At 36.2% G+C, this 24,843-nt stretch overlaps 1 long non-coding RNA gene across 1 annotated transcript; it reads right to left on the reverse strand.

Annotated features, from left to right (window-relative positions):
* Positions 1–22,758: 22,758 nt before the first annotated feature.
* Positions 22,759–24,378, reverse strand: LOC118484837. Its single transcript, XR_004874642.1, has 3 exons — positions 23,394–24,378; positions 23,156–23,249; positions 22,759–23,046 (listed from the first exon to the last, which is right to left on the reverse strand). It is a non-coding gene; the product is annotated as an uncharacterized LOC118484837 (long non-coding RNA).
* Positions 24,379–24,843: the final 465 nt, after the last annotated feature.

Here is a 24,843-nt window from a genome sequence, read left to right on the forward strand (position 1 = left end):
AATTTCGCATGAACTGAGTATTTATAGGTACATGATTCCGCATGAGTGAGTTCCAAACGGAATTAAGGTTCCACGCGGAACTTAATTCCGTGCGGAATTACAAACAAACATCTTCATGCGGAATTAGACCACTCAAGCGAAATTACATATATCTTCGAAATTCGTGCCCTGATCTATCATCCTAAGACAAGACTCAATACAAGACGAAGTCGACATACGCATGCATTAACAAACTCCCCCTCGAATGTTGACGAGTCTTCAGTGTCGAGTCTTCGCATCTTCAGTCTTTAACAGTCTTTGGGTTTCTACTCAAAGTATCTTACATAGTAAAACATCCTCAAATCTCTCTCTTCTCTTCTCTATCAGCACCATCAGACTCCCTTCAAACAAATACTCTCCCTCTCGAATGTTGAATCTTTAAATTCATCAGCAGCTTTCGTTTCTACAAGCTTCCAGAATTAAAACCTGGCTCTTAGTATCTTCAGACTCCCCCTTTCAATCAACTGGAATCGCAGTCTGGCTTTCACAGGTTCAAGATCATTGCCTGGCTTAACACTCTGCTCAGAATCGAAACCTGGCTCTCTAATCACAAGCTTCTCAGGATTGATTAACCCAACTCTTACTCAAACCTGCACATTCTCTATCACAAACATAAGTTTTATATGATAAAGATTTGGCAATCTTAGACACTACTTGTAGATTTCTGATGAACCACTTGCAGAAAAGATTTTAAAACCTTTTAAACACAAACTTCCCCTCAAAATAATGTTCATCATGTTTACCACTAGGAATTTTGAAAATCAGCTTTCCAACAACAGAAGTCGAAAATCTTTTTGGATTTTCAAAAGTTTATGCTAAAACACACACAAAATCTTTTTGAAATTTTTATAAAAACAAAATGCAGTAAAGAAATATTTACAAACAGTATTTTTGTGAGTTTGTGTAAGAGGAACATATCAGTTAATGAGACAAATCACCAACACCGTTAAGCTTCATTTCATTTTAAGTTCTAAACAATTCACCTAGATTGTCAGTATATTGGTCCACTTAAATTTTCACACAAAGTTCAACTGTTTCGAGATACGATGTTAATGTTTTAAGCACTTAAACTTATTCGTATGTCCCACCACTTGAATATATTCCCGTATCCAGATCCCAATATTTAGTCTTACAGGTGAATATACCTAGATGATATTTGTTAAAGGGTTAAATGCGAAACCGTGAGAGCTCAGGTTAGAACTTCCGTTCAGCAGAGAGATGACGGCTCCACTTTTGGTGTGTCCCCTGTAGAGGATCTTTTCTTCAACAGCATATGATTTAGCATTTTGCAATGTTTTATCATTTTTATGCTGAGGGCGGTACTATATTTCAAGCAAGCAGAAAGTATTATACGAGGACTAGGCCATTGGTTCTGCAAAATCAGAAGTCTCGGGATAATACCCTAGATAGCACTGAGTATAAAGACCTAGTATCTCAGAAAGAGAGACCTTTCAAACAAGATTTTAGGGGTTACCTATATCCAAGAAATGTTCCCTACGAGATAAGCAAGTTTGAATTTTTAGGTTTATATCTCAAAAACAATTTACTGAATGTGCAAAAATCTACTGGCATATCCGCAGTGAGATTGTTTATCACATTTTTCTTTCCAAATATTTAGCATGTTGTGATAGTCCACAGATGTACTATCATTTCCTCTTATAAACAACAAAACTCATTTTTGATTTTATCATGTTTTTGACTTTTTCAAATTTTCTAATGTTTTTGGATTTTCTGAAATTTTTACTCCCCCTAAAATGCTAACACATTTAAAGAAATTTGAAAACAAACTGTACAGAAAAATTACAACTGCTGTGAATCGCTTCATTTCGCCATCCATTTGGCATAAACAATGAGAACTCCCCCTTTCAACAAACTATTTTCCCATTTAAATTTCAAAACACTTAAGTTTGTTTTAATCAAAATGGTTTTTCCGGAAAATAAGTTTTGTTAAAACCAACTGTAGGTTCGGGGTTCATCATATTGCTTTTCAATCACTTGTTTGAGGATTAAATCAAGTTCAAATTAATGACCTTGATTAATCACTTTGTAAGAACAAACCTCTGTACCACTTGTAAGAAAATCAAGTACACCTTAATGTCCCTGATTTACCACTTGTAGATATGCACAATCAAATCTAATATAAAGAATGATGCCGATTCCTGCTTCACTCTTACCAACCTGGAAGCTCCGGCAAGTCACACTTAACCATTTTTAAAATCATTTTAATAAAGATGCTGATTCATGTTCCACGATTACCAACTTGGGAACTCCGGAATGTCAGGTTTTTCATTCAAAGTATAAGCAACTTTAAACGTTTCGTCATCCAAATTAGATTTTGATAATAAGAATTCATTACTGTAAACTCTTTTGCCCTGTTTTTCTGTTTGACTCGGGGTGTTGGACTCAGATATTGATTCCGACACAGACTCCGACTTTGACTCCTTCGTTTCATCGTTATCTAACACATGATCCACCACTTTCTTCATTAATTGAGATTGTTGATCAGTGTCAGACGATGTAAATGTGACATCAATATTTTCTGGCAGATTGACTGAAGGTTCAGACTCCCATTGTAAGTTTGTTGCCTTTTGGACTCTTTCAGAATTTGGATTTCTGGGCAAATATCCATTTTCCAGCGGGGGTGGACACTTGTTATAACTGACACCTTTTTTCTTACCAGAATTCTTTACCAGAATTCTTTTTGCCAGTCTTTTTCTTTGTGTCATTCTTCTTTTCATTCTTCTTTTCAGGAGCCTTTTCTTCAGAAACTTTCTGTTCTTCAGTTACTTCATCATTCTCAAACGCCTTCATGCCTTTAACAGTTGAATAAATCCTGTCAATGACATAAGAAGTACATGAGTAACTTTTCAACAAACGATTAACTCTTTCAGTTTCAATTCTTTGTAATTCCAGTTTCTGTTCCAGAGCAGCACACTTCTCGATGTAGTTGTTCACAACTTTTTGCTTTATCATGAACGCCCCTTGAAGTGTCTTCATTGATGTTTCCTGTTCTTCGCTTGTATCATTGTACATATTCATTGCTTTGTTCAGCACATCATAAGATTCCTTCAACCTGTTCATGTTGTTGATTAACTCACTGTTTTTCTTCTTCATAATCCCATAGGTTTCACAATTCACAGGAATCTCTCTAACATCAACATCTTCATTAATTTTGAACTTTGGAACTTCTTTAACTTTTCTTCTGACCACCAGAACATCTTCATCATCACTGCTGACCGGTGTTTTAACCTTTTTCTTTTTTTTTAGCTTTTTCATCTTCACTGTCACTCTCTGCCATCATTTTCAATTGATCTCTCATTCTTTTTGCATACCACTCAGTATCATCATCACTATCTTCTTCAATTCGAACAACAAAGGCTGTGTGAAATGAAGTTTTGTTAGGATCATAATCATCCCAATTGAAATTTTCCCAGTTAAACCCTTCAAGTAACTTTTCATCGTCTTGGTCTATCACACATTCGTACCATCAGCTGGTATATATTTATCCCAGTTGAATCCTGTTGATGATTTCTTCCCATCTTGATTCACCATCAAGCTCTCTTTGAAGATTCTTCAATCACTTTCCTTCCATGTGCAGTTTGTGCCTGTTTTTGATTTGGTTGTTGAGCAACTTGATGGTAGATAGCCTTCCGGTAGTAATCATTGTTGTTAAACGGATTTTGAGCTCCACTTGCTTCGCGATTAGTGCACTCCCTCTTGAAGTGTCCTTTTTCCCTGCAACGAAAACAAGTGACTTTAGACTTATCAAAACCTAAAGTAGAAACATTAGCCACACGTAGATCATCTCTTCCTGTGATCTGCTTGAATTTCTCAGCTCTCCTCAACACGCTTGCCAAACACCATTTTATATCCATTAGCTCCATCTCTTCAGCATCGATCTGATCGTAATCCTCCTTAGTCAGCATTGGATTCCCGATCCGACCTGCGACAAAACTCCCATATGATTCTAAAACAGTCCCCAACAAAGACATATGCTTTTTGCAATTTCTTCTGTGTAATCTTGATCATCATCAAGATTCAAAACAACGTTGCACTGTAACTTCCTGTCATTCTTTGTTGTTGCCAAATTCAGATCAAATGATGGAAATGATGAAAAACTTGTTTTGTTGCTTGATCCTTTTGATGAACCTCCTGATGAATTCTTAGCATTAAATGCAGTCTCAACCTTCGGTGACATGTTGATCTTTTCATTCAACCCGGCTTTGTAGTACAACCCAATATCTTGTTCACCGTCAAACACTTTCATTCTTGAAATCTTAATTTGTTCCATTTCCTGTGCTTCAAGCTTTTCAATAAATTTGCTCAGTGTTAGATTGTTGAAACCTTTCTTGTTTCTCAGCATCATCAAGTATGTTCCCCAAGTTTCATGTGGCAAAGCATCAGCCAGTTTTTCAATCAACTCTTCATTATCTTTGTTGATGCTAACCCTCTTCATGTTAACCAACAAATTGCAGTATCTTTCAATTATCTGCTTTGTGCTTTCATTTTTCAAACCACGAAATAAATTGAACTCCTTTTTCAGAAGTGATTTTTTTTATCATTTCTTGACTTCCAACAAACTTAGTAAGACCAAATCGAGTATGCACTTCCAGTGTGTTGTAGTAAGACCAAGATGTCCTCTTTGACTGCCTGTTGCAGTAAACTGATCATCATCTTCTCGTTTTTGTATTTCTTTTTCTCCTCGGCACTAAGATCTTTGATAGCAATCACATCTTCGTCATCATTTGTTGGTCTAATGTATTTTGTTTCAACGCATTCCCAAGCGTCAAGATAGTTTGCTTGCACCCAGTTCTCAAACCGTTCTTCCCAACCCTTGTACTCTTCGATGTTCATAAGTTTGGGCGGTTTTTGCATAATGCCCGTTTCGTTTTCCAACATTGTCCGCTGAGCAACTGTGATCGAGGTAGCAAAAGCGTTGTAGAATTCCTCTTCCATGTTTCGGATTTTACTATTTCCAAAATCAGCAATTTCAAACGGAAATAATCTTCAAACGAAATTACTTGGTGCGAAATTACCAAGTTCAAACGAAATTACCTGCACAGAAGACTTCAGACGAAATTAGTATCGTTCAAACGGAATTAGGTAATTCCGTGTGGAATCACCCAGTTTTTCAAACGGAATTAAAACTTGAAACGAAATTAGAATTTCGTTTGAACAGGTTCACACGGAAAGACTAATTCCGTGCGGAATTAGTATGATTTCAAACGAAATTAAACCAAGAACTGAAATTTCGTGCGGAATTAAGATGCTGATGTCATCATTTCGAACAAGTTTTCAAGCGGAATTAACGATTTTATCAGTTTTAAGTCCGATTAATGTCTAATTTTCTCAAGGCTTTGTTAAAACAATGTTTTGAATGATATATGTGAATTTCAGATCATTTTAACCGTGGAAATTTGTTCAAGTATGAAAAGAAGGTGTAGAAATCAGAATTTGCAGCTGAATTGGAATCAACTCTTACTCCTGAGCTCTGATACCACTTGTAGGATCGTTTTCAGACCCGAACGATTCGATCAGAAGAGTTTACCCTTGTAACGAAAGGCGGAAACAGACGAACCAAGGTCAATTCAGCTAGATACATTAATAAACTGCCTTTCTGATTGATATAATGACAGAATACAACGTGTCTGCACTTCGGCAGCACTTCGTTACACTGACCGGAAAACTATTACATAATTTCGCATGAACCGAGTATTTATAGGTACATGATTCCGCATGAGTGAGTTCCAAACGGAATTAAGGTTCCACGCCGAACTTAATTCCGTGCGGAATTACAAATTAACAAACATCTTCATGCGGAATTAGACCACTCAAGCGAAATTACGTTTAAGTTGAGGCCACAGGGGATGTTTATTCTTTTTCTATATGGATCTTGGATGAATTAGTTGTGACTTTTTTCTCCAGCGGTAATCATGTATGTTTCAACAAAAGCTCATCCACCTATACCAGGCCATCTTTCTGCTGATGAAAATGATTTTATGTTAAAATGCCTCCAAAAGAATGAATTTTGTTTTTCGTTCATGTGTTTGTTACTTGGTTATGCATTTTCTACTTGATTTGATCATTCTCACGCAACGACTTTTCAGTTTCGTTTATCTATGACCTACAATCTTTTCCTATTTGTACTAAATTCATAACATAATGTCTACTGCTTATTTAAGTATTATTTTGTTTATTGAATTTAAATATCGGGTTAAGTTATTCTACAAAGTCTTCTAATTATAAGAAGTGTAAGAAGATTTATAGAGTGACAATTGTCCAATAAACTAAAATTAAACCCACTACATCACCACCCAAAACCTAAGCATCCCCCCCCACCCTCACCCGCCAAAAACCTAAAAAAAAACCTAACCCCCCCCCCCCAAAAAAAAAAAAAAAAAAAACCTAAAAAAAACTAAACATCCACCACCACCCAAAAACTTAAACCCCCACCCCCTCGGCAAAAAAAAAAAAGAATTTTTTTGGGGGGTGGGTGATGGAGGAGGGGGTGGGGGTTTCGGTTTTTGATGGTGGTGGATGTTTAAGGTTTTTTTTTTTTTAGTGGGTTTTTTAGGTTATTGAACACTTGTCACTTTATAAATTATTCTTACACTTGTCCAAAGGAATAATTTTTAAAATGCCAAAAATGATAAACCATATTTTGGATGGAGCATTTTTTTCCCTTTCGAAATTGAATTTTACTAAAGTAAAAGTTTGGTTTTTATGGTGTTTGTTAATCATCTGCAACCTTTTTTTTTTGTTATTGGGGAGAATAACCAGATTCATCTTTGTCTTTTGGACATCACTTATAGCGGATCTCTAGCATGAACCTTCCTTGATTCAATTTCTCAAAAATCAAACATACTTTAACCAATTTATACAAATCATAGCACTTTCTTTAATTGCATCTGCTTTAAGTTTTTAAACAATTCCAAAAGGATAATTAAATTAGATAATCAAAACTTATCCAAAATTTTATACAGATTGAATTTCAAACTATTTTTAAAATTATCAATTTCTCTGTAACAACCGAATATAATAAATTACGTTGTTGACCAATAAGATGTACGAAATACGTGGTGTAGTCTATGTATGAATAGGATGTTAATGTTTGATTACGCGTCCATCATAAACTTCAAATTTAAACCAATTAGTGAACAAGAGCTCTACAAATGAAGACGCCTTTGGCCATAAATACACTGGAATGGTTGAGGAAACAACTCAAAACAGCATGGGTAACTCACTCTTAATGACTAAAATGGATGGCAGAGGTATTCTATCTTTACTGACGGAGTGGGGTGATTATAAATTCAAGGACTTGCAAAGGCTAGGTGGATGTTCCTTGAGCCACATAAAAAACCTTCATGACACCCTGCATGTTCTCCATCAACAACCCGGTTATGGCCCACAAGTTCCAAAGAAATGGAACTGACCCGATCTCAGGAGTGGTCGTGAGAGGATGCCAGCAAAACCCTATCTCAAGCGTGGTCTGATATTCCTTCAAATTAATCAAGTTCACATGAAAGTGAATTCGTGTTTTCGATTCGGGATCAATTATTGTAACACCCTAACACGCTTTAACTGAAAAGACGCAGCGGAAAATACGTACCATAAAATTTCTTTCATTATGAATGTCTTAACATACTTGAAGTTCATTCTTAAGGTGACACATTTACAATGAATACAACAATCGAACCCATTTACAAAATAAATACATAAACTATGTTTACTAAATTAGCTATCCAAGCATTCCCGTACAATCTAACTTGTGACTCGGTCTTCGATCTCCACGCCTCGGTAATCCTTCGGGACTCGTACAACCTACACTTACCATACAATTTCAAACGTTAGTACACATTATGAATATAACAATAATCATACACTTTCACTTTCCATTCCGTAATCCTTTGCATATAGGCATTTCCGTCTGAGTATCCACTCCCTTGTGAGACTTCAACATTCTACCTGCATTATTCTACATTCTCAAGATACACTGTCATTAACGTCAATACTCAATCGTATTGAAGACATACGAGCATACGAACTTACCTACTGGCATACAGATGTACATACACACTTGCATGCATACATAAAACGAATCATAACTACTCATGTGTATACCCTCACTCACACGTACATATGCTTACATAAATACATAAATACATTCATCCATACCTATTAACTCGTACATACCACTTACCTAATTCCCCATGAATTACTGCCGTATCATGAATACAAACCTTCGTATTCATACTCACTCTTATTCCTGCTTATTTATTTGTTAAACGCATTGGAATAAAGTTAAATCTTTACATGCATATCCAATACTTAGTTCATTGCCCCGCATACTCGCTCCCACATCCCTACCTTACTCTCCCATCATAAACGCAATTTAAGTGTCATTTGGGTATGTTTCGGGTCTTAAGAAGGAGTTCCATACTCACCCGTAACTTATATAACCGTTTGGTAGGGTTGAGGAACATTATAAATGCTTAACGAGGCTTGGAATGGGTTCACTGGGTTCGAAATCGAAGGAAAAACAAGGAACTTCATAAACTACACATTTGCATCAGCCCTCCACCGTAAGCTACGGTGGCTACCGTAACTTACGGTGGCCCCCAAAACCCTACGGCAGCTTTAATCTGCCTTACGGCAGAAATAAGGTTCCAGCTCCCACCGTAGCTTACGGTGGCACCGTAAGCTACGGTGGTGCCCAGATCAGCACCCCATTTTCACACTAAAATTCGCATAACTTGCTCGTTTTGCATCCGTTTCACTTGAAACTTGTTCCTAAACATCCGTAAAACAATTCCTTACGTATTAGCCTAAGAACCCATGCCCGGGTCCTTAATCATTACATATTTTATTACCAATTCCTCACTCATACTTATTTATTCGACCCGTTTGGTCCCACAAACTATCTTCGACTATCTAGATCATTACTTATCTTAATACCTTCATTTATTGTATATCATACATAATTTCCCCTCCTTCAAAAACAATAAAATTCTTATGTATACTACGAAGTGAGTCGGGAGTCACTTACCTGAAGCGTTAGTGTTCATGATTGCTTCCTCGCCTCCGCTTGACCCGTTAGTCTTCCATCCTTTGGTCCATGCTAGTGAAAACTCCTACCCATTCATGCCATCATATTCAAAACATTGTTATTACATATATTCATCAACAATAGCATTCAATTACAACCCAAACGGTTGCTTGACTTTCGTTAAATAACTATTAGCATGCATAAGACTCGCATTAGCAATTTTACTTATTCTAATCCATGCTAATTTCATTCACCATCATGTATAGCACATTAAATAATCTAACTTGTATCCCGTGATCTCTCTACCCTTGTAAGTGCATCCAAAGACCTAATCGTGCTATTCATACATTGTTGGCTGTCAGAAATTCAACCATCTTACTTACATACTTTTATCCTATGATCATATACTCATCTAAACCTAGTCGACCATAACAATGATACCATTTACATTTCATAATCATGGTGTAGGACACACACACACATACATAAGTACATGATCAACAAATTACATATATGCACACGTATCGTCAATTCAACACATACTAACATATTCATGATTCTATAGTTGATAACCATATTCAAAGCTAGAATTTGACATAATCTCGACATTGTTCTTTACTAGTAAGTCCACAAACTAACCATTTAGTGCATATCCATATCCAAAATCACCATTTAGTCACTAGTCCAAAACATGATATGCACCTCATCATTCATGCATAGAGTGCAACTCCTAATGCATAATTCAACCCAAATCATACCATCAACTATCTCATCTTACTAAATCCTTCTTCAATGTATCTTCTCATGTTTAATTATCATCAATCATGTTATTATCAAACTCTACACATGTTCATCCATTATTTAACGTTTAATTTCACATGCTAGGTTATACTAGGCATTTCATCAAACACTTGGTGTGCGTACACCTTTTAATGCACAATGTACAACTACTTTATGCATATTCTTCTAATCTCATACATAGTTCATCCAATCCTCTTACTAATTAGTATTTATCATTCATACATAACATCAAGAATATCAACACCATATTTCTTTCAATTCATTTAACAAGAATTCATCATATCCACATAGTAGAATCAACATGCAACAAGAATTAGACATGGATGATGATTCAACTCATCATTCTCACCATAACTAATGGGTTTCACCTTTAAAGATCAAATTAACCTAAATAATGCATAACCCATGTTCTATATTATGATTCTAACATATCCTCGTGCTTAATTTCATTCCAATTCCCGATTTACAACTTAACCCACTTCATGGATAATCACCAAACTAGAATTTAAGACATACCTTATGATCCCCTCGTATAGGTGATCACAAATTCGTGTTTGGTTCTGAATTTGAGCTTCGTTTACCCTTCCAATTTGATGGATTAGATGAAGTTAGGGTTTTGGCTTCATGAGAGCTCCTGCTCTCTCTAGAACACACGATCGTGTGTGTGTGTTTGTGAGTGACATTTTTTTTTATTAATTCAACTTTCAATTTAACCCACTTTAGTCCCTCAAGTTGTCATTAATTATAAATGTGCATAACTTTCATTCCTTTAATTGTTTTTTGCCATGTTGTTAACTTGGTTAAATAACCTAGTCATTCATTTCTTGATGTACTATACGAGAACGTTTAACGATTATAAACATTCGGATTTTGGGGTGTTACAAGTCTACCCCCCTTAAAGAAGGTTTCGTCCCCGAAACCTTTCTCGTTCCTACTCTTATCTTTCTATTAAGCAAACTTTACCTTCACAAACACGTGAATGGTCAGAAACTTATCCAGAGCTCTTATTAGTGTCATTTTCACTTTTTATGATTTATTTCATTTTATTGTTATATCACATACATTACTTCATTCTGTTCACCACGAGCAAACCCTATCATCCCATTACTAACGTTCCTTCTACTTACATTCACATTCATAAAAAAAAGTCGACGTATCATTATACGCATACCATAAACATTCGATATACCAATTCTTACTTATAATCACAAGCTAAACGTTTCACTAACCTCATTTCTATTGCATAATCCAACTGCCTACGACCCGACCCGAACCAACCCAATACTCATTGTGAGTCATGCGATACCTGGGTTGATTGTATTTGTTTCTTTGTTAAGCTTCCACTTAAATGCGTTCTTTCAATAATGTCTTGTTCAAATGAACATGGCCAACAAGCCTAGTATCAAGTTAGTATTTCCAGCGATACTTACTGTCTTGTATAATCTATCATAATTTCCACAGTTACATTCAACTTTATTCAGAGATAATGTTCATTGTATCTCCTTATTTATATATAAATTCTTTCTCGATTCCTTTTTCAAAACATTAGTACATTCAACCTGTTTAAACAGGTCAATACATGACCATTACCTAACATGTCTCTTCTGTTGGTTGACCCACTCATGACGGTTCAATACATAACCATTCTTTCTCAATTCATGCATCACTTAAGTTGCCTAAGCAAGCGCATCATGCAGGTTCTTCATACGAGAGTTTAACCCATACCCGAAAGTTTCGCTCATAACTTATAAAAATCTAGTTCTCAAGGACATAGTTCTCTCCTTATGTTAACTATAAGGAATCAAACATTCCATACTATACCATAGTCCTTCCACCATTCAATTTGCAGGGTGTTTTCAATTTTCCAATTCATACTTATCCATCATAAATTAAAACATTTTACTTACCTCGATTCCATTCCACACTTCAGCGATCTGTAATTCAGATCTGTCCACATTCTTCACGAGTACAAGCCGTACCATGCTAGATTTCATTCATCCATGTAGTGTGCCTCCACTCGTACGCATCATTCCACCAATTCGGTTGGTTTCATCACATCAAGGATTCTAACATTATCATCAAGAAATTTAACAGTTAGTACATTTCATTTCTCACACGAAACTCTTTCATTCTAGTTACTTATTTCGTCGACCTTCCTAATTTGATCCTTCAAGGCTAACTGACATTTCTTATTTATCATATACGCATCGAGGTACACATTCGTACTTCTTTCCATTCATGCTTACTTGCAAAGACATTCATTACATTATTTCGGTACTCATGACCAAGCTTCATACTTAAATTATTGTCCGGGTCGTAGCCCGCCCTACATTACGACTCCTACGGATCAATTACTAACACATCTAACACCTAACGGGTTTAAAACTTCTTTCTTTCATTTTAAAACTTAGCTTTGCGTGCCCATTACGATCATCCTTTTGTTCATTTACTTTACATTTACTCATAGAACTCGTTTGACATAACTACGGTCAATTATCGACACAATTCTGATGTGGGTAAATTTTATCCTTTATATGTTTTAAATCCGTCTTGCGGATTCAAATGTAACATCCATAACTTTTACTACTTCTATATTTTGAATCCGTCTAGCGGTTTCTAACCTACTGTTCATACATTCTCTTCATTCTATGATTTGAATCCGTTTCGCAGATTCAAGCATGTCATTCCTGCATTTCATTCCTTGAATCCGTCTTGTGGATTCAAACATTTCCTTCGAGCCCTTCATTCCTTGAATCCGTCTCGCGGATTCAAACATTCCATTCATAGTTTTCATTCTTTACACGTGTTGAATCCGTCTCTCGGATTCAACAGATCATTCATACTTCATTCCTTTCATGCTTCGAATCCGTCTCGCAGATTCCAACATATCATTCATACTTTCATTCCTGAAAGTCTTACATTTCTTTTCACCCCCACGTCCACCTACTACCTAATTCTAACGGACATACCTGTAACAATTATCACGATCTCATGAACGTCATACGTTTCTTGTGTACTGGCCAGGTACACAATCCACATACTAGTTTCGTGCCTTCGCGTAATCGCCACCTTATGTCCGCAGAATTAAGTTTTGGCACGTGTAACATTTTCAAAACTTCCTTACTCTGTCATTATTATATTTCATTTAAAATTTTCTTTTACTTGCTTAATTATACCATTTCATGCACCAATAAGCTAAATCTACGTACCTCGGTCAATATGTCATATTACATACCTTGGTGCCGGCGTTAGACCGCATTTACAGATCATCCTTTTCAAGCAATCATGCCGACCTTACACATAACATACTGTTAGTTATCTTCACATACATACTTAAGCACATACTTACCTTGGCATCTACCCTTAGATCTTGATCGAGTCTCGGATTGTACGGGTTCTTGGTCATGAAAGCACACTGGTTTAAGTTCAAGTATTTACCTCCTTCTACTTGATTCTCTGAAACCAGGGCTCTGATACTAACTTGTAACACCCTAACACGCTTTAACTGAAAAGACGCAGCGGAAAATACGTACCATAAAATTTCTTTAATTATGAATGTCTTAACATACTTGAAGTTCATTCTTAAGGTGACACATTTACAATGAATACAACAATCGAACCCATTTACAAAATAAATACATAAACTATGTTTACTAAATTAGCTATCCAAGCATTCCCGTACAATCTAACTTGTGACTCGGTCTTCGATCTCCACGCCTCGGTAATCCTTCAGGACTCGTACAACCTACACTTATCATACAATTTCAAACGTTAGTACACATTATGAATATAACAATAATCATACACTTTCACTTTCCATTCCGTAATCCTTTGCATTTAGGCATTTCCGTCTGAGTATCCACTCCCTTGTGAGACTTCAACATTCTACCTGCATTATTCTACATTCTCAAGATACACTGTCATTAACGTCAATACTCAATCGTATTGAAGACATACGAGCATACGAACTTACCTACTGGCATACAGATGTACAAACACACTTGCATGCATACATAAAACGAATCATAAATACTCATGTGTATACCCTCACTCACACGTACATATGCTTACATAAATACATAAATACATTCATCCATACCTATTAACTCGTACATACCACTTACCTAATTCCCCATGAATTACTGCCGTATCATAAATACAAACCTTCGTATTCATACTCACTCTTATTCCTGCTTATTTATTTGTTAAACGTATTGGAATAAAGTTAAATCTTTACATGCATATCCAATACTTAGTTCATTGCCCCGCATACTCGCTCCCACATCCCTACCTTACTCTCCCATCATAAACGCAATTTAAGTGTCATTTGGGTATGTTTCGGGTCTTAAGAAGGAGTTCCATACTCACCCGTAACTTATATAACCGTTTGGTAGGGTTGAGGAACATTATAAATGCTTAACGAGGCTTGGAATGGGTTCACGGGGTCCGAAATCGAAGGAAAAACAAGGAACTTCATAAACTACACATTTGCATCAGCCCTCCACCGTAAGCTACGGTGGCTACCGTAACTTACGGTGGCCCCCAAAACCCTACGGCAGCTTTAATCTGCCTTACGGCAGAAATAAGGTTCCAGCTCCCACCGTAGCTTACGGTGGCACCGTAAGCTACGGTGGTGCCCAGATCAGCACCCCATTTTCACACTAAAATTCGCATAACTTGCTCGTTTTGCATCCGTTTCACTTGAAACTTGTTCCTAAACATCCGTAAGACAATTCCTTACGTATTAGCCCAAGAACCCATGCCCGGGTCCTTAATCATTACATATTTTATTACCAATTCCTCACTCATACTTATTTATTCGACCCGTTTGGTCCCACAAACTATCTTCGACTATCAAGATCATTACTTATCTTAATACCTTCATTTATTGTATATCATACATAATTTCCCCTCCATCAAAGCTAGAATTTGACATAATCTCGACATTGTTCTTTACTAGTAAGTCCACAAACTAACCATTTAGTGCATATCCATATCCAAAATCACCATTTAGTCACTAGTCCAACACATGATATGCACCTCATCATTCATGCATAGAGTGCAACTCCTAATGCATAATTCAACCCAAATCATACCATCAACTATCTCATCTTACTAAATCCTTCTTCAATGTATCTTCTCATGTTTAATTATCATCAATCATGTTATTATCAAACTCTACACATGTTCATCCATTATTTAACGTTTAATTTCACATGCTAGGTTATACTAGGCATTTCATCAAACACTTGGTGTGCGTACACCTTTTAATGCACAATGTACAACTACTTTATGCATATTCTTCTAATCTCATACATAGTTCATCCAATCCTCTTACTAATTAGTATTTATCATTCATACATAACATCAAGAATATCAACACCATATTTCTTTCAATTCATTTAACAAGAATTCATCATATCCACATAGTAGAATCAACATGCAACAAGAATTAGACATGGATGATGATTCAACTCATCATTCTCACCATAACTAATGGGTTTCACCTTTAAAGATCAAATTAACCTAAATAATGCATAACCCATGTTCTATATTATGATTCTAACATATCCTCATGCTTAATTTCATTCCAATTCTCGATTTACAACTTAACCCACTTCGTGGATAATCACCAAACTAGAATTTAAGACATACCTTATGATCCCCTCGTATAGGTGATCACAAATTCGTGTTTGGTTCTGAATTTGAGCTTCGTTTACCCTTCCAATTTGATGGATTAGATGAAGTTAGGGTTTTGGCTTCATGAGAGCTCCTGCTCTCTCTAGAACACACAATCGTGTGTGTGTGTGTTTGTGAGTGACATTTTTTTTATTAATTCAACTTTCAATTTAACCCACTTTAGTCCCTCAAGTTGTCATTAATTATAAATGGGCATAACTTTCATTCCTTTAATTGTTTTTTGCCATTTTGTTAACTTGGTTAAATAACCTAGTCATTCATTTCTTGATGTACCATACGAGAACGTTTAACGATTATAAACATTCAGATTTTGGGGTGTTACAATTATAAAAAAATGGATTTTTAAAAGCTGTAATTTGAAAAGTTTGAAACAATTTTTTTTAGAAACAGAATATAAAAAGTAAAAAAAAAAAAACAAGATGCATTTAGCCCACCCCTTTAAAATTATTAAAGTAACCAATATTTTGGTTAAAACTTGAGAAATACAAAGTGGAATTATAAAATGAAATCTCACTTAATCCTATCCTATCCTTAATAAAGTAACATAAAAACTGCATTCTTTCTTTTGTTTTGTGCTAAAAAACAAAAATAAGAAAGCTGTTATAAATAATCACGAGTGTAGACATTATAATTATCGTCACCCTCACTTATGTAGAGTTTAGGTTTCATGTTTAATACTATAAATACATGTGATGTAATACATATCTTGAAGATATGAATGAATAAGATTACTTTTACGTTACTCTCTAATTTCTTGCTAAATTATCCGTACGAAAGTGCTCTCTTCGAAAATATTCTTTTCTCTTGATTCAGTTCCTTTAATCTTGGTCCACCTCATCAACTATTGTCATTTGTTTTGATAGATTGTGTGAAAAGCCTTCTGGTTCGTGGTGTATGGTTGCGAACAAAAATTGGTATTCAATTACTAGCATCAGGGCCATCTTCGAAAATAACAAAAAAATATTTGGCTATGTGCGAGATAAAAATTTTGGGCCCTATTCGCAAATTTTAATGTATTCTAAACTCATCAATTATTTAATCACTAAAATTGTGAAGGTAATTTAAATAGCTAAGTGTAGTTAGTAATTTGTTAATTAAAAAAGATGTAGTTGACAAAATTAGACATCAAATGTCATATGCAACTAAAAAAACGAAAATTGAAGCTAAAATAGAGAAGTTGGAGACGTTGGGATTAGAACTCGCGTCTCCTTGTTGTTTAGACCGCTGGGTGTGGGGATTGGGTTTGGGGCCTGGGTTGACATGTGGCGGAGATGGGCTCCATCAGACCACCGAAAACAAGTGGGGTGTGGTAGCGGCGTGCGTTGGGGCCTGGGTTAACATGTCATTGTTATTTTTTTTAAACTAATTAAAATTTCATTTAATTAAATTAACAAACTAGCCAATCCCAGTCATCCACATCATCTAGCCAATCCCTCCAACGCTAGGCTTCATAGCCATGCCAGAGGGACAATACCACTACCCAAGCTGGCCCGGCGTGGCTAAAGCGGCGTTGGTTTGGTTCTCACGCCCCAAACCGAAGCCCACACCCCGCGGTCTTAAGCTAGGCAAAAACCACCCCAACAAGAGCTTGTTTGTTTCATCTTTCGATACAGTTTATATATATATATATATATATATATATATATATATATATATATATATATACACATATATACATATATATATAGGGGGCTGCTAGAATGAAAACCACCCCGAGTTGTAAGAACCGCGAGAACCACACCATCCGGGTCGCCGTTTACCACGATTTTTTTTTACAACTAGATGTGTAAATTATAAACACATCCGTAAAAAAAAAAATTAAACGCCCCCCCCCCCCCCCCGAGGGAGTAGTTTTTTACACCACAAGTTTGGTGTTTTTATTTTTTTTCTTTTTTCTTTTTTTTCAACCAAACTTGTGGTGTAAAAAACTACCCCCTCGGCGCGGGGGGGGGGGACGTTTAAATTTTTTTTTTACGGATGTGTTTATAATTTACACATCTAGTTGTAAAAAAAAATCATGGTAAACGGCGACCCGGATAGTGTGGTTCTCGCGGTTCTTACAACTCGGGATGGTTTTCATTCTAGCGGCTCCCTATATATATATAGGGGAATGTTCATTGGGGAACACTAAAAAAGTGGGAACAGCGGGGAACCGACTTAAACGAACTCCGATTGGACCGAACCGGCTCGTCGGACCCTAACTAGGATCTCTTAACCCTAAATCCTAACTCCTAAACTCTAAACCCTAAAGCTAAAAAATAAGGCTAAAACCTAAGCTAAACCGTAAAATCTAAACTATAAACCCTAAAAGCTAAACCCTAAAGGCTAAACCTAAGGCTAAACCCTAAAGCTAAACCCTAAATCTAAACCCTAAAGCTAAGCCCTAAAGCTAAACCCTAAACGCCAAACCCTAATATATTTAGGGTTTAGGGGTTATGATTTAGGGTTCAGGGTTAAAAGATCCTAGTTAGGGTTCGATGAGCCTATTCCAACGCCGCTGGAATTAGTCCAATCGGAGTTCGTTTGAGTCAGTTCCCCATTGTTCCCCACTTTTTTAGTGTTTCCCAATAAACCTCACACTATATATTCTAGCTTATACAACGTAAATTCTATACAAAACTAAAAAAATTTGGGGCCCCAAATGGTTTAGGCCCCGTAACGTCGCCCACCCCGCACACCCTCAAAGCCGGCCTTGACTACTACTAGAAAAAAGTGATGTAAGTAGTAGCTGTAAAATGAAACAAAAAAGAAGATGGTAATGTGTGGTGTTTCTCTTAACTATTAGGGAGGAATAGTCACTTAAGGTTTTAAACCCTAGTCCTAACCAATCAATACCCGTTATGTCAAATTTGACTCAAAGTACCCATTAGCTAATAAATACTAGCAACACTAGGGATGAGTAAGGTATATGTTCGGCACCGAAAGTACCGGTACCAAAAAATGGGGAAAGCATTTACCGGTATTTTACCCATAAATACCAGTACCAAATGCTCATCCCTAACAACACCTACCCATGCTATAAACATTTTTTTTAATTTAAAAATAAAGTTAAATGCTCGAACCAATCAAAACTCACCCACCAGTCCCAAGGTCAACAACTTCCTCAAACAAACTCAACCCTTGCACGGGTAAACATACTAGTTTAACCAACCCATCTTGCCTACCTTAGGGGTGGTTGCGGTGTTATGGCATTAGTTCAAACCCGTGAGCCCTTAACCGTGGAGTGCCCCGCCCACTTTTTTCCTTACACCGGAGGTAGGAACCCAAACAAGATTGTGCTGAATATTGCTAAAGGGATATACTAGGCTAGGATTCGAGTTACAAGAACTAGGGCCAAACCAACCACCCAAGAATGGAATCGTCGAGCGAAAACACTTGACAACCTCCTAGAAGCAGCTTTTCTTGCCACCAGACCTTTTTCCATCAATTAGAAATCTGATGCCGTCACTAAACACATTCCTTAAATTCTAGCCATTTGTTGAGTTTTTTTTTTGTGTCTAATCCGCATATATATCACCATTGCCCTTGATTTTCTTAACTGTATATCTCTTAAATGTCAACATATACACGTGTGATTTAGTTTACGAAGATTTTTCAATGCCGAGAACCTCGATCAGAGAGTAAAAAACGCGCAAGGTTCACAATGGTGTAAAATTAAAATGGGATATATCGGGCTAGGATTCGAGTTACAGGAACAAGGCCAAACCAACCACCCAAGAATGGAATCGTCGAGCGAAAACACTTGACAACCTCCTAGAAACAGCTTTTCTTGCCACCAGACCTTTCTCCATCAATTAGGAATCTGATGCCGTCACTAAACAATTTCCTTAAATTGTAGTCATTTGTTGAGTGTTTTTTTGGTGTCTAATCCGCATATATATCACCATTGCCCTTGATTTTCTTGAATGTATATCTCTTAAATGACAACATATACACGTGTGATTTAGTTTACGAAGATTTTTCAATGCCGAGAACTTCGATCAGAGAGTAAAAAAGGCGTAAGGTTCACAATGGTGTAAAATTAAAATGGGATATACCGGGCTAGGATTCGAGTTACAGGAACAAGGGACAAGCCAACCACCCAAGAAAGGAATCGTCGAGCGAAAACACTTGACAACCTCCTAGAAGCAGCTTTCCTTGCCACCAAACCTTTCTCCATCAATTAGGAATCCGATGCTGTCACTAAACCCATTCCTTAAATTGTAGCCATTTGTTGAGTGTTTTTTTTGGTGTCTAATCCGCATATATATCACCATTACCCTTGATTTTCTTGACTGTATATCTCTTAAATGTCAACATATACACGTGTGATTTAGTTTACGAAGATTTTTCAATGTCGAGAACCTCGATCAGAGATTAAAAAAGGCGTAAGGTTCACAATAGTGTAAAATTAAAATGAGATATACCGGGATAGGATTCGAGTTACAGGAACAAGGGCCAAACCAACCACCCAAGAATGGAATCGTCGAGCGAAAACACTTGACAACCTCCTAGAAGCAGCTTTTCTTGCCACCAGACATTTCTCCATCAATTAGGAATCTGATGTCGTCACTAAACACATTCCTTAAATTGTTGCCATTTGTTGTGTGTTTTTTTGTGTCTAATCCGCATATATATCACCATTGCCCTTGATTTTCTTGACTGTATATCTTTTAAATGTCAACATATACACGTGTGATTGGTTGATTACAGGGCGTATACGGGGGTTTAATGAATAGGGGCAACAGTTTGTTGTCTGGTAACGTCGTTACAGTATTATTCTTTCTTTCAGGCTATTCTGGGTTGTATATATAATACATAAAACTGAACACATATCTCTGTCATTTGTATAACTTCAGTCACTAGCTAGTATCATGATATAGATAAAACTGAACACATATCTCTGTCATTTATATATAGATTTAAATTTAATATGCGATATATTAGTTGCAGAAAAATCGAGCGTACCTGGACGTCTTGAAACTACTGTTCTGTCTCTGTCATAGACGACTTGAAACTGCTGTCCTGTCTCTGTCGTAGGAATGTACGGTCGGCAGCTTCTGAACTTTCAGGTATTCTCACGTAGGAGATAACTTTTTATTTTGTTATAATATAGTAATCTAACTGATAATCTTGACTCAAGGAGATAACTTTTTTTTAAATTGGGTTTAAAAGATTACAGATAAGTATATCTTTGGGTTTTTATGTGTTTTAAAATTTCAGATATATTATGTGTTTTAAAAATTACGTTATTTCTGTGTTAATGTGTTTTAAAAATTCCGATCCACTAGGTGTTTTAAAATAAGGTTATTAAGTTCATGACTGCATAACTTCACAGTTTGACTTGAGTTTGCCTTTTTAAAAAAACATATTAGTGTGCAAAAACTATGGGGTACTGCCGATTCTAATGGTTGGAGGCTGTCATCATGAACTGTACACTAGGGGTGCAAACGAGCCGAGCCGAGCCCGAGCTCGAGCTCGTCTAACATATGAAAGCTCGACTGTGACAACCCTCACTAAATCAGGTATCCGTACGAATGCCCTATACTCGACCCGACCCGATACTCGACATACTTGATTTACAGGAACCGAACAAATGCCCTATATCCTATAATAGGGTCGGTTTCGGGTAGATTTCGGTTCGGTTCTTGGTTCTAATCGGGTCAGACCTATTTATGCTCACCCCTACCTGCCTCTCTTTTACCCGCTGTAAAGAAAAAAATATCTTACCTCATTAATCACTCTAACTAGTTTAATACCCGTCCGGTGGACGGGTTACATTGATGTATTATATAGTAACAATATGAATGAACCTATGAACACAAAGAAATAAAATAGAGTCAGAATACACAAAATACGTGACAAACAAAACTAACATATATTAACGTTGTGGGTTTCCCTTTGAATTGTGGGCGGGCCGGATCATCAGAACTATCTGTTTTCACAAAGCGTGGGTGACCTTTCACGAATTAGTTTACCGGAATGGTCGGGCTTGTATAGCATTCGTTTGCCATTAAAAAAATTCATCTTGCAACAATGATCCTGTAGAATTTATGTTAGTGATTCCCATATTGATAAGAAGTAGAACACACTAGCCTAAAAAATACACTAAGTGGGCTTACATTCAAGAAAATGAAAAGAAAAAAAAACTACTAAAAATGATAGCTCTTTCCCTTTGATACTATATATGTGACTGATGAAAGAGGTGGTTCCCTTTGTTCGCCATAGCTCTTTTGCCCGCTGCAATCCTAGAATTTTTTTCTTTAAATGTTTATATAATAAAATATTTAATAAAATGCACAAATTAAATTAACAAAAAATGACCAAGAAGTCAAAACCACTCACCAGCATCACAGTTCACATCATTTTTCGATTTCGGGCCAGTATTTAGATGCTAAAAACTGTGTGATCTGTTGATCACCAATTTTCAAAAGTGATAACTCCTAATCTTGTTGGTAGGAAAGCAATCTTTCTTTGTATGAGCTTTTGTAATCAACCATTGCATATCCATTTTCTCTGTTCACTTCCAACTAAGTAATCATAAGTTTACTTGCATTAAAAAATAATAACAAATAACTGTAACTTGATTAGAATCATCCATCTCTGAAACATGTGCACTTTTTTCTTCATTTTTTTCTTTTCACCGTCTTCTTTTGCTATCTTGATAAGAGTATTGTAATGCACCCTTGTGTTGATTATCATTCTCCACATCAGACTTAGTGGCTTCACAAGGATTCACGAGTTAAGTTATTCAATACAAGTAATCATATGTTATTATAGATTTACCACAACAGTAAATATGACAACAACTCATGTTGCTCTAAAATCAAATCTTCGCAATTCACTAATCGAAATATCTCATGTTTCTCCAACTATTTATTGCGCTACAAAATACTAAAAATGCATTACAAAATCTTTAATCCTTTTGGCACTAATGAGAAAGATGATTCTTCAATCAAACTAAAATGTCCCTTTGATCACCAACTAAGTCCATTCAAATCGAAATGCTTTCTACTTAAAGTTGCATCATTCCCATGATCATGGGCATTAAGGAAACTACAACTTCTGTGGCATCTCAGCAGCCTCTTCCATCACAGAATCTACGTTTCTGTAATTAGTTTGATCCATTAGAATGACATCTTAGCCCCTACCGATGGATCTTTCTTCGGTGTAGTTTCTACCGGTTACTTGCTGAAAATTCTGGCTCATTGTCAACCTTCTTTGAATTTTGAAGGGTTAAACCGATCATCTCTCATTCAATTTGTTGACCTTCCTCGTAAGTCGAACAACTTTCGACTGAACAATTTGTTAGTTGGTTTGTATTCGTTGACCCGTCTTTGTAACCCGAAAATGCAACGATCGTTTAGAGTTTGTCACCCCACTAAATGAAGAATCGCCAACTTCAGCTATTACAAATCAGAATCCATTCAAACTTGAATCATAGGAGTCCGATACTTAATCGCCACACCATAACCATCGCCCTTCACGATTTCATCCAATTTCATAAAATCAGTTGTAGGTTTCGCAAACACAAACACAAACATAAAAGTTATAATCATAAGAAACCATAGTTTAAATCCAGATGCTTACCAGTAACCAAATTTCCCTTCTTGTAATACTCCCTTATTGCCACCATTTTTATCCATCTAAAGTTTTCAATTGAAACTCTACTCTTACCTGATAACTATGCAAATCGACAAAAATATATAATTGAAAAAATGACAGATTTCTTACAGTAAAAAAATGAGCAAATTCAATCAGAATAAACGAAAATTAGCATAATTACGGATTAAGTGCCAATTCTTATAAAACCAATCTAAAGTCCAACCTTCATTGCACGAATCTAAAGTCCAACCATCATCTAATGATCGGATTCTTTATCTGGAGATTTGTCTTCAATCTAATTCACCATTTTCTTGTCTCATCTCATCCCAGAGACGATTTCAAATTTCCTGCAAAGGTGTTGTTGAGCAATCGGAACTACTACTGGATTTTATTACTTTTGGTTTTAATTTTTTACTATCTATTTTTAGGGTTTATAATCATAAGAGTTATCCAAACAGAAGACTGTCGCATATATGCCAAGATAAAATCCAAGAGGCCAATATGGAATCATTCAATGTTGTGATATGCTACAGACAAAAAAAATTATCCATAAGGCCCCCAATTTAAATTAGGAAAAGGAAAAACATGTAATAAAAAAAGAAACAACCTTTGGTGTGGTCGTCTCTTTGGTTCACACAATCACACAACAACCCTTCGCGGATCCTGTGATGCTCATGCTGCACTCGAGTAGGTTTAATTCCTGGGCAGTATTCGGACGGAGATTAACAGGCTCCAAACTCATTGCCGGCCAGAACGAAGGTTCCAAAATCGGGGCTATTGAACAAAAATGATTAAAGACAAGACTGGGAAAAAAGTCAAAGCTTACCAATAGTTTTTTTACACACTTTCACCATACAATCCAACGACGATTCTTCCATAGTATGAGAATTATGAAAATAAATGTATAAGATTGTTCGATGCATAACATAAAGGATATCTATATGTTACTTATCAATATCCACATCAAGGAATAATTTGTGTGTAACTTGAAATCAATTGCTAACCTCAAATTCTTTTAGAGATACATACAATCCTTTTGCAAGCTTCTTCCTCACGGTTGCAAAGTCCATTGGATGCTTGATCACATCATGAAAATCAGGAATCTAAGGGTAAAACAACACATTACAATTATATGATTATAATCAAACTTCAAGTCATAACAAAATGAATAAAATGATAATAAAAATACAGAGCAACACAAAGCTAACTCCTCATGGTTAACTGGCTCACTTTAAACCCAATATATATCTTTTATGTCACAGTTAATCCACCATTAGTGACCAAAAAAAAAACAAAAATTTATGGGTGGAACATTAATCGCAGCACGCAATTACTGTCATGTTGCAGATCATCATCATCATCTCCTATCTTTTCATCTTGAAAACAAATTATAAGTGTGACCCATTTGATAAAAACGATGAATTAGCAAAACCCTTGATTAGGTCCACATGTATATGTGTATATTATTTAAATTGAAAAAAATTAAAATTGGGTGTTTACTTAAAGACAGAGAGCTAATTCTTCAAGAACCAAGTTCATGATGGGTTCAGGATCAAGTTGAAATTGGGCAAGCCGGGTGGGTTGCACTGATCAGCAAACAGATTGTCGATCTTTTCTTGATGAAGAAGTAGAGGTGACGAACTAAACAGAAGCCTAATTGCACTTCTTGTCTT

The sequence above is a fragment of the Helianthus annuus genome, chromosome 12 (assembly GCF_002127325.2).
Source record: "Helianthus annuus cultivar XRQ/B chromosome 12, HanXRQr2.0-SUNRISE, whole genome shotgun sequence".
Taxonomy (NCBI): Eukaryota; Viridiplantae; Streptophyta; class Magnoliopsida; order Asterales; family Asteraceae; genus Helianthus; species Helianthus annuus.